Source organism: Salmo salar, chromosome 10 (assembly GCF_965601325.2).
Source record: "Salmo salar chromosome 10, fSalSal1, whole genome shotgun sequence".
Lineage (NCBI taxonomy): Eukaryota > Metazoa > Chordata > Actinopteri > Salmoniformes > Salmonidae > Salmo > Salmo salar.
Window position 1 is genome coordinate 102,121,513 of NC_138300.1, and position 8,888 is coordinate 102,130,400.

General features: G+C 43.1%; 1 non-coding gene across 1 annotated transcript; it reads right to left on the reverse strand.

Moving 5' to 3' along the window:
- Window positions 1-2,452: 2,452 nt before the first annotated feature.
- On the reverse strand, window positions 2,453-4,670 carry LOC123724501 (uncharacterized). Its single transcript, XR_014379106.1, has 2 exons — window positions 4,415-4,670; window positions 2,453-3,861 (listed from the first exon to the last, which is right to left on the reverse strand). It is a non-coding gene; the product is annotated as an uncharacterized LOC123724501 (transcript).
- Window positions 4,671-8,888: the final 4,218 nt, after the last annotated feature.

Sequence of the window (8,888 nt, forward strand, 5' to 3'; positions counted from 1 at the left end):
GTTAGTCGTGAGTTTATTTTAGATACATTGCACCACTCTCAACAAATTAATATCCAATTTCATTTGGAAAAATACGCCACACAAGATCAGGAAGGATGTCCTTACCAACAAGACTTGTGATGTGGTCTTAATGGATAAGAGTTATATCACCTTGTTTCAATGAGGTTGAAACAAGGTCTATTTTTTCTATATCTTATATGTGGCAAGCAATAATTTTGCTATGAGATCCCCCAGAATGTCGATAGAACAGGAGTTGAGTTTGGGGGTCGTTTTTCTGTGTGTGGCCACTGCTCATGCTCTCAAAATGTTGGCGCCCAGCAAAGACAAGTTTCTGAGGTGAGCAGGACGATTATGAGATGGGAGTTATGTCGGAATGCCACTGGCCGCAAGCAAAGTCGGGAAAAGAGGAGTATTGGGACAGGGACACAGAAAGGTGGATTTCTGAGGAGGAATGGAGGAGGAAGAAGAGGTCAAAGAGAATGAGGAAAGCAGAGGTTGGATTTGAATTTGAGGAAGATGGCGATAAAAATGTAGATGGAGGTCATAGCCGTGGAAAGTAGGGGTGCATTTTTTCACAAAAGTAGTGCACTGGGCCTTTAACAATCAAGTATTGCATTGATGTCGGCCTTGATAGCGTGTATTATGCATCTATGTCATTATGCACTGTTCCACAAGTAGGCTAAATGAGTCAATGTAGGCTATGTATGAAGTTATGGTATGGGCAGGCATAAGCTACGGGACATTAGGTCCTGAGGCCCATTGTCATGCCATTCATTTGTCGCCATTACCTCATGTTTTAGCATGATAATGTCGCAAGGATCTGTACACAATTCCTGCCAGCTGAAATTGTCCCAGTTCTTCCATGGTCTGCATACTCACCCATTGAGCATGTTTGGGATGCTCTGGATTGACATGTACAACAGCGTGTTCCTGTTCCCACCAATATCCAGCAACTTCGCACAGCCATTGAAGAGAAGTGGGACAGCATTCCACGGGCCATAATCAGCAGCCTGATCAACTCAATGAGATGGTGATGTGTCGCACTGCATGAGGCAAATAGTGGTCACACCAAACACTGACTGGTTTTCTTATCCACACCCCTACCTTTTTTTAAGGTAACTGTGACCAACAAATGCATATCTGTATTCCCAGTCATGTGAAATCCATAGATTAGAGCGTATTGAATTTATTTCAGTTGACTGAATTCCTTAAATGAACTGTAAAATCTAAAAACATTATTGCATGTTGCATTTATATTTTTGAACAGTGTAGCTACAGTTGCTAAACTTTCTTACAGCCAAATTGAGAACAGCAAGTCGCCAACACGTTTCAACTACAGTAACTGGGATTTTGTTGACAATGTTTGTTTGTCTGGATTTGATGACTGAACGTCCGCAATGTCTAAATTTGACAACACCACACGCCGGCTGGACCGACAGGATAGGCAGAGACTAAAACTGAGGACCTTGAGAAAGTTGTCCATGCCATTAGTCTGGTCACAGACTCACTGGTGAGTCTGTTTTTCATCCGAGGCTGCCCACCTGGGGAGTCTGATGTGCATGCCAGGTGGGGTGTGTGTGCATTGTTGTGGCCCAGGGGGTCCTGCTTTGGTGCCAATTATGAATCTGCCTTCAACGTGGCTCTGTGGGAGCTGGCTGGACATTTACCATTCAAGAACAGACATGACTTTGAACACAGCACTGAAAAAGATGTGATGGCCATCATTCAGAGGTATCTGCTGCCTGACCAAGAGTTCCTTCTGTTGGAATAGCAAATAACTGCACATTTACAGAAATACTTTTAAGCCTGACTTACCTGGAAGAAAACATCAGTGTCAGTATAGTTGAGACAAGTGTTACTGTGGTATATTTAAGCAATAAGGCACGAGGGGGGTGTGGTATATGCCCAATATGCCACAGCTAAGGGCTGTTATTATGCACGACGCATCGGGGAGTGCCTGGATATCGTGTGGCTCAGTTGGTAGAGCATGGTGTTTGCAACACCAGGGTTGTGGGTTCGATTCCCATGGGGGACCAGTACGGGGAAAAAATGTATGAAATGTATGCATTCACTACTGTAAGTTGCTCTGGATAAGAGCGTCTGCTAAATGACTAAAATGTAAATGGATACAGCCATTAGCCCTGATATATTGGCCATATACCACAAACTCCTGAGGTGCTTTATTGCTATTTTAAACTGGTTACCAACGTAATTAGAGCAGTAAAAATATTTGTCGTCATACCCATGGTATACGGTCTGATATACCACAGCTGTCAGCCAATCAGCATTCAGGGCTGGAACCACCCAGTTTATAATTTGTCCATAACCATTTAAATTACTGTCAATGTGTACAGAGCCTGGTGGTTGACTATGTACTTTGCCCACAATTATTTTGGGCTACAATTCCACTAACTAAAATTCAACTCCCTACACATACTGTCCAAACTGAGTATATGCTTTATGCTTATATTTATTGGGCATTAAAAAGTAGCTCAACAGATTCATGGAATAAAACATACTTGAAATCATAGTACTTTTATTATGTTTTTGATGTATTACCATTAGTAGCTAATTTCCTTTCCTCCCACCATAATAGAACTCCAAAAACACACAGGGTGTCTCTTTTTGCGAGCCAGGCTCATTCAAAGGCCGCACAATGGCGAGTTACTCCAGCATTAGGACTATACAGATCTAGGTCAGCAACATATATGACAGTGGTCTGTGTGGACATTTTAGAAGTTCAAGCAGCCACTGTCACTGAAATATTTACTGCAATCACTGCACTCATACACATTTTCCCCAGTGTGACTTTTCTGATTACACATGATTGGGTAAAGCAGTTTTTCTACATACAGGACACCTGTATGATTTCGCCCCTGTGACTCCTCATCATGTGAAATGTCAGACGGAAGCTAGTGCTGAAACACTTGTCACAATGACTGCAGCTATATCCTTTACCTCCTGCATGAATTTTCATGTGCCTTTTCAGACTATTGCGAACGCTGAATTCTTTGCCACAATCAGAACATTGATACGGTTTATCCCCTGTGTGGGTTCTCATGTGCACAATCAGATCCCTATTGCTAGTGAAGCATTTACTACAAACATGACAACACATCCTATCTGCAATGTGAGTTTGGATGTGATGTTTCATACTTTCTGTGGACTCAAAACATTTTCCGCACACACCACAAATATGTTCTTTCTCATTTGTATGAGTTTGCACATGTTTCATTAACGAACCCATGTACTGGAAAGACTTTCCACACACTTTACAACGGCAAGGAGCATTATCCCTTTGCCTGGGTGATTTCAGATCGGACGACTCTGTGGAGGTTCTACCCTTAGTATTCATATGGGAGCTTTGTCTTTTTCCTGTCCATCTTTTCTTTGATTTGACTGGTTTAAAACCTGACGGAGGCCCTACGACTCCCATCCAATCAATGTTTTCCCTCTGAGCTGCAGAACAGTATGGATTTCTTGCATAATTAGGCTGAAAATCACTGGTTGGTTCTGATAATCTGTAGTCCTCTCCACCAGTTTCTGTTTTGATATGTGCAGTTGAGGTGCTGGGTAGAGAGTCTCTCTCTTCTTTTCCCTCATTCTGGGCTTGATAAAGATATGAGTGCCGAGTTGGGTCCTCACAGTCAGGTTCCATAAAGGCATTAGTGAATATGGAGTCTTTGGTATCATCTTCCAGCTCTTGAAGCTGCTCTTCCCACTGACTGGTCCTGAGTTCCTCCTGTTCCTCCTTTATCTGTGTAGGCTCTGGGTCCTCCTGTCTGAGACTGGGGCTCCACTCCTGCACACACTGCTGCTGCTCGGGGGGAACCTGTTCCGAGACTGACTGTTGGAGGATGTCTAGAGGCAAGTAGAAAGGAAGGATGAGATATAGAAAACCTGTAAGCCTACAATAGAGAGCATTATTAACAGCGTATTTTTGTAGACATTGTAGGGTTTTTGGATAAACACAGGCTCAGATCTTACTGTTCTATGAGATCATCATCAGCGTTACTTTTTGTGAAGCATGTATTTAATCAAAACAAGCACATAAAGGCTTCTTAATTCATAAAGGTTATGCTAACTGACTGATCATCTCATTGAACAAAACGTACAGTATGAGATCTCCTAAGCCTGTGTTAACCTCAGACCTTATTTTCGTAGTTTATCCTAAAACCCCATTATTTAAGAAGCATCAGACCCTACCGAACTGCATTCTTTCCCCATTCATTTCCCTCCATAGGAATGGCTGAACGAACCAGATAACTCATTTCCGGTTTTTAGGACTACAAGCGGGCGAGTTCTATGACTATTCAGACATAAACGACATAACTATGTACCTGTAAAAGCTGATGTGATATTTTCTATCCACTTCCATACAATAATGGTTGACTAGACAAACATCATCACAAACCTGCTCTGTTTAGCTTTATGAGAGCGATTTCAAGCTGCCTCTGTAGACGGTCATTTTCCTCATTTGAACGGGAAACTTCTTCTGCTATCGTTTTTTCAACTGCCCATAATATCTCCTCAGCAGCAGTTCTTAATCGCTCATTGAGAAACACTCTTAACAGCTGTATTTTAGACATTTTAGATTACGTTTAGTAGCTTCCGAGCTAGCTAGTTCCTGGTTTCTGTCCGTTTCCGCGGGCAACCTTATCTGGTTGGAGGTAACACATTTTGATTTATCACCACCTGCTGGAGTGGAGTACGAGAAGATCGGTTCAGTTTATGCAAATCTTTTCAAATACAAAATGCACCCAATGACATATTGTCTGAAGTATCACTAATCACATATCTACATTATATATTAATCCTATATTTTAACCTTCTCAGGTGAGATGTGGATACTTTGACGGGAGGGACGTGTGATATAATTAAAAGTGTCTTAATAATAACAAATTAATAATACAGAATCATAATGTGTAGCAGTATGTAATATACTATCCATTTTTTCGATATGTGTGCTCTACTGATGTCTGATCCAGGCTGTATCACATCCGGCCGTGATTGGGAGTCCCATAGGGCGGCGCACAATTGGCCCAACATCGTCCGGGGTAGGCCGTCACTGTAAATAAGAATTTGTTCTTAACTGACTTGCCTCGTTAAATAAAGGTTAAATATATATTTTTTTAATGATCTGGGTTTGATTGGTTATACCAAGGAATTCCTATAGGGGCAGGGTTGCCATATTTGTGATTTATTTTGTACTGTAAATTGGCCTAATACTATTGGTCGTGGGTTGCAGGTTTTTGGGCTACTTCTAAGTTACACAGCGACCGCCATGGCATTTTTCTTTAAAAAAAATTTGTATTTCACTGTGACATGCTATTACTGACTATCAGGCAGTGCTGTTGCTGAGTTACTGAGTGGTGGGTGGTGCCGGAGGTGTGAGTGTGCAGTTTAGTCCACGTGAGTGAGAGGAGATTGAGCAGCACACAAGCAGGCAGTGACATTTTTTTTTTACAAGTGGTAGGTAGCCTTTTTAACTTGTCATTATGCATGAGTGTAAATTTGAAATGGAAGTTATGGAATTCCCTCGCATGCTTCTGTTATGGGGAAAAGTTCTCAATGAAACTGACATTAAATGTGGAGAATGTTACATTTGCATCTGTTGGCCATCAAGTAGCTTATTAATTTATATGCCATTGTAGGCTACTGTAGACTACGATTTGATACAGTAAATGTGTTGAAATGACTATATCACTGGAGTCATTGCAAATCAATTTGTGCCACTTGTGTAGCCTACCTGGAGCTGGAAAACGGATTTAATAAATAACCTATAACTTCAGTGTATTGTTGTTGTAGCATTACGTTATTATGCAATTATTAATGGCCAAATAAATTAGTCTGTTAATTTGAACAAAGCTAGCTGCTAAATCGTTCAGTTTACATCTTGCCTACCTTTTCCCTAGGCTACTGAAGACTCTGAAATAAGATGTAGGCCTATAAGGAGCTATAGGCTATGTGCATTTTCACTACATGGCCAAAAGTATGTGGACAAACCTTAACATTAGTGGATTCGGCTATTTCAGCCACACCCGTTTCTGACAGATGTATAAAATTGAGCACATAGCCATGCGATCTCCATAGACAAACATTGGCAGTAGAATGAGCTGTGCAGAGGAGCTCAGTGACTTTCAACATGGCACCGTCATAGGATGCCACCTTTCCAACAAGTCAGTTGGTAAAATTTCTGCCCTGCTAGAGCTGCCCCAGTCAACTGTAAGTGCTGTTATTGTGACATGAAAACGTCTAGGAGCAACAACGGCTTAGCCGTGAAGTGGTAGGCCACACAAGCTAAAAGAACAGGAGAGCCGAGTGCTGAAGTGCGTAAAAATCATCTGTCCTCGGTTGCAACACTCACTACCAGGTTCCAAACTTCCTATGGAAGCAACGTCAGCACAAGAACTGTTCATAGGGAGCTTCATGAAATGGGTTTCCAGGGCCGAGCAGCCATACACAAGTCTAAGATCACCATGCACAATGCCAAGCATCGGCTGGAGTGGTGTAAAGCTCGCCGCCATTGGACTCGGGAGCAGTGGAAATTCGTTCTCTGAAGTGATGAATCATGGCAGTCCAACGGACGAATCTGGGTTTTGTGGATGCCAAGACAACGCTACCTACCCGAATGCATAGTGCCAACTGTAAAGTTTGGTGAAGAAGAAATAATGGTCTGGGGCTGTTTTTCATGGTTCGGGCTAGGCTCCTTAGTTCCAGTGAAGGGAAATCTTAACGCTACAGTGTCCAATGACATTCTAGATGATTCTGTGCTTCCAACTTTGTGGCAACAGTTTGGGAAAGGCCCTTTCCTTTCAGCATGACAATGCCCCCGTGCACAAAGTGAGGTCCATACAGAAATACTTTGTCGAGATCAGTGTGAAAGAACTTGACTGGCCTGCACAGAGCCCTGACCTCAACCCCATCAAACATCTTTGGGATGAATTGGAACACCGACTGCGAGCCAGGTCTAATCGCCCAACGTCAGTGCCCAACCTCACTAATTCCCTTCTGGCTGAATGGAAGCAAGTCCCCGCAGCAATGTTCCAACATCTAGTGGAAAGCCTTCCCAGAAGAGTGGAGGCTGTCATAGCAGCAAAGAGGGGACCAACTAAACAATATCTTAACCGCCATCAATAAGAAACAATACTGTGCAACCGTATTCATTGACCTGGCCAAGGCTTTCGACTCTGTCAATCACCACATCCTCATCAGCAGACTCAACAGCCTCGGTTTCTCAAATGATTGCCTCGCCTGGTTCACCAACTACTTTTCCGATAGAGTTCAGTGTGTCAAATCTGAGGGTCTGTTGTCTGGGCCTCTGGCAGTCTCTATGGGGGTGCCACAGGGTTCAATTCTTGGGCCAGCTCTTTTCGCTGTATACATAAATGATGTCGCTCCTGCTGCTGGTGAGTCTCTGATCCACCTCTACGCAGATGACACCATTCTGTATACTTCTGGCCCTTCTTTGGACACTGTGTTAACTACCCTCCAGATGAGATTCAATGCCATACAACTCTCCTTCCGTAGCCTCCAACTGCTCCTAAATACAAGTAAAACTAAATGTGTGCTCTTCAACCGATCGCTGCCTACACCTGCCCACCCGCCCAGCATCACTACTCTGGACGGTTCTGACTTAGAATATGTGGACAACTATAAATACCTAGGTGTCTGGTTAGACTGTAAACTCTCCTTCCAGACTCACATCAAACATCTCCAATCCAAAGTTAAATCTCGAATTGGCTTCCTATTTCGCAACAAAGCATTCTTCACTCATGCTGCCAAACATGCCCTCGTAAAACTGACCATCCTACCGATCCTCGACTTCGGTGATGTCGTTTACAAAATAGCCTCCAACACCCTACTCAACAAATTGGATGCAGTCTATCACAGTGCCATCCGTTTTGTCACCAAAGCCCCATATACTACCCACCACTGCGACCTGTATGCTCTCGTTGGCTGGCCCTCGCTACATACTTGTCGCCAAACCCACTGGTTCCAGGTCATCTACAAGACCCTGCTAGGTAAAGTCCCGCCTTATCTCAGCTCGCTGGTCACCATAGCAGCACCCACCCGTAGCATGCGCTCCAGCAGGTGTATTTCACTGGTCACCCCCAGGGCCAATTCCTCCTTTGGCCGCCTCTCCTTCCAGTTCTCGGCTGCCAATGACTGGAACGAACTACAAAAATCTCAAACTGGAAACACTTATCTCCCTCACCAGCTTTAAGCACCAGCTGTCAGAGCAGCTCACAGATCACTGCACCTGTACAAAGCCCATCTATAAATAGCCCAAACAATTACCTCACCCTCTACTGTATTTATTTATTTATTTATTTTGCTCCCTTGCACCCCAGTATTTCTACTTTGCACATTCACCTACTGCAAATCTACAATTCCAGTGTTTTTTAATTGCTATATTGTATTTATTTCGCCACCGGGGCCTTTTTATTGCCTTTACCTCCCTTATCTCACTTCATTTGCTCACATTGTATTGTCACGTTCTGACCAGTAAAGGGGTTACTTGTTATTGTAGTTTGGTCAGGACGTGGCAGGGGGTGTTTGTTTTATGTGGTTCGGGGTTTGTTGGGATATGTGTTTATGTAGAGGGGTGTTTGTTTAGAGTGTTCCGGGGTTTTGGTTAATGTTCTGTTAGTATATTTCTATGTTCTAGTCTAGTCTTTCTATTTCTATGTCTAATTGAAGGTCTTATTTAAGAGGGGTGTTTTTGTCATGGGATTTGTGGGAAGTTGTTTTTGCACTGCTGTGTGTAGCCTGCATTACTGTTCGTGTCACGTCCTGACCAGCAGATGGAGCTAGTGTTTTAGTTTTGGTCAGGACGTGGCATGTTTGTGTTGGGTATGTTTGTATTGTTGATTGGGACTTCCAAT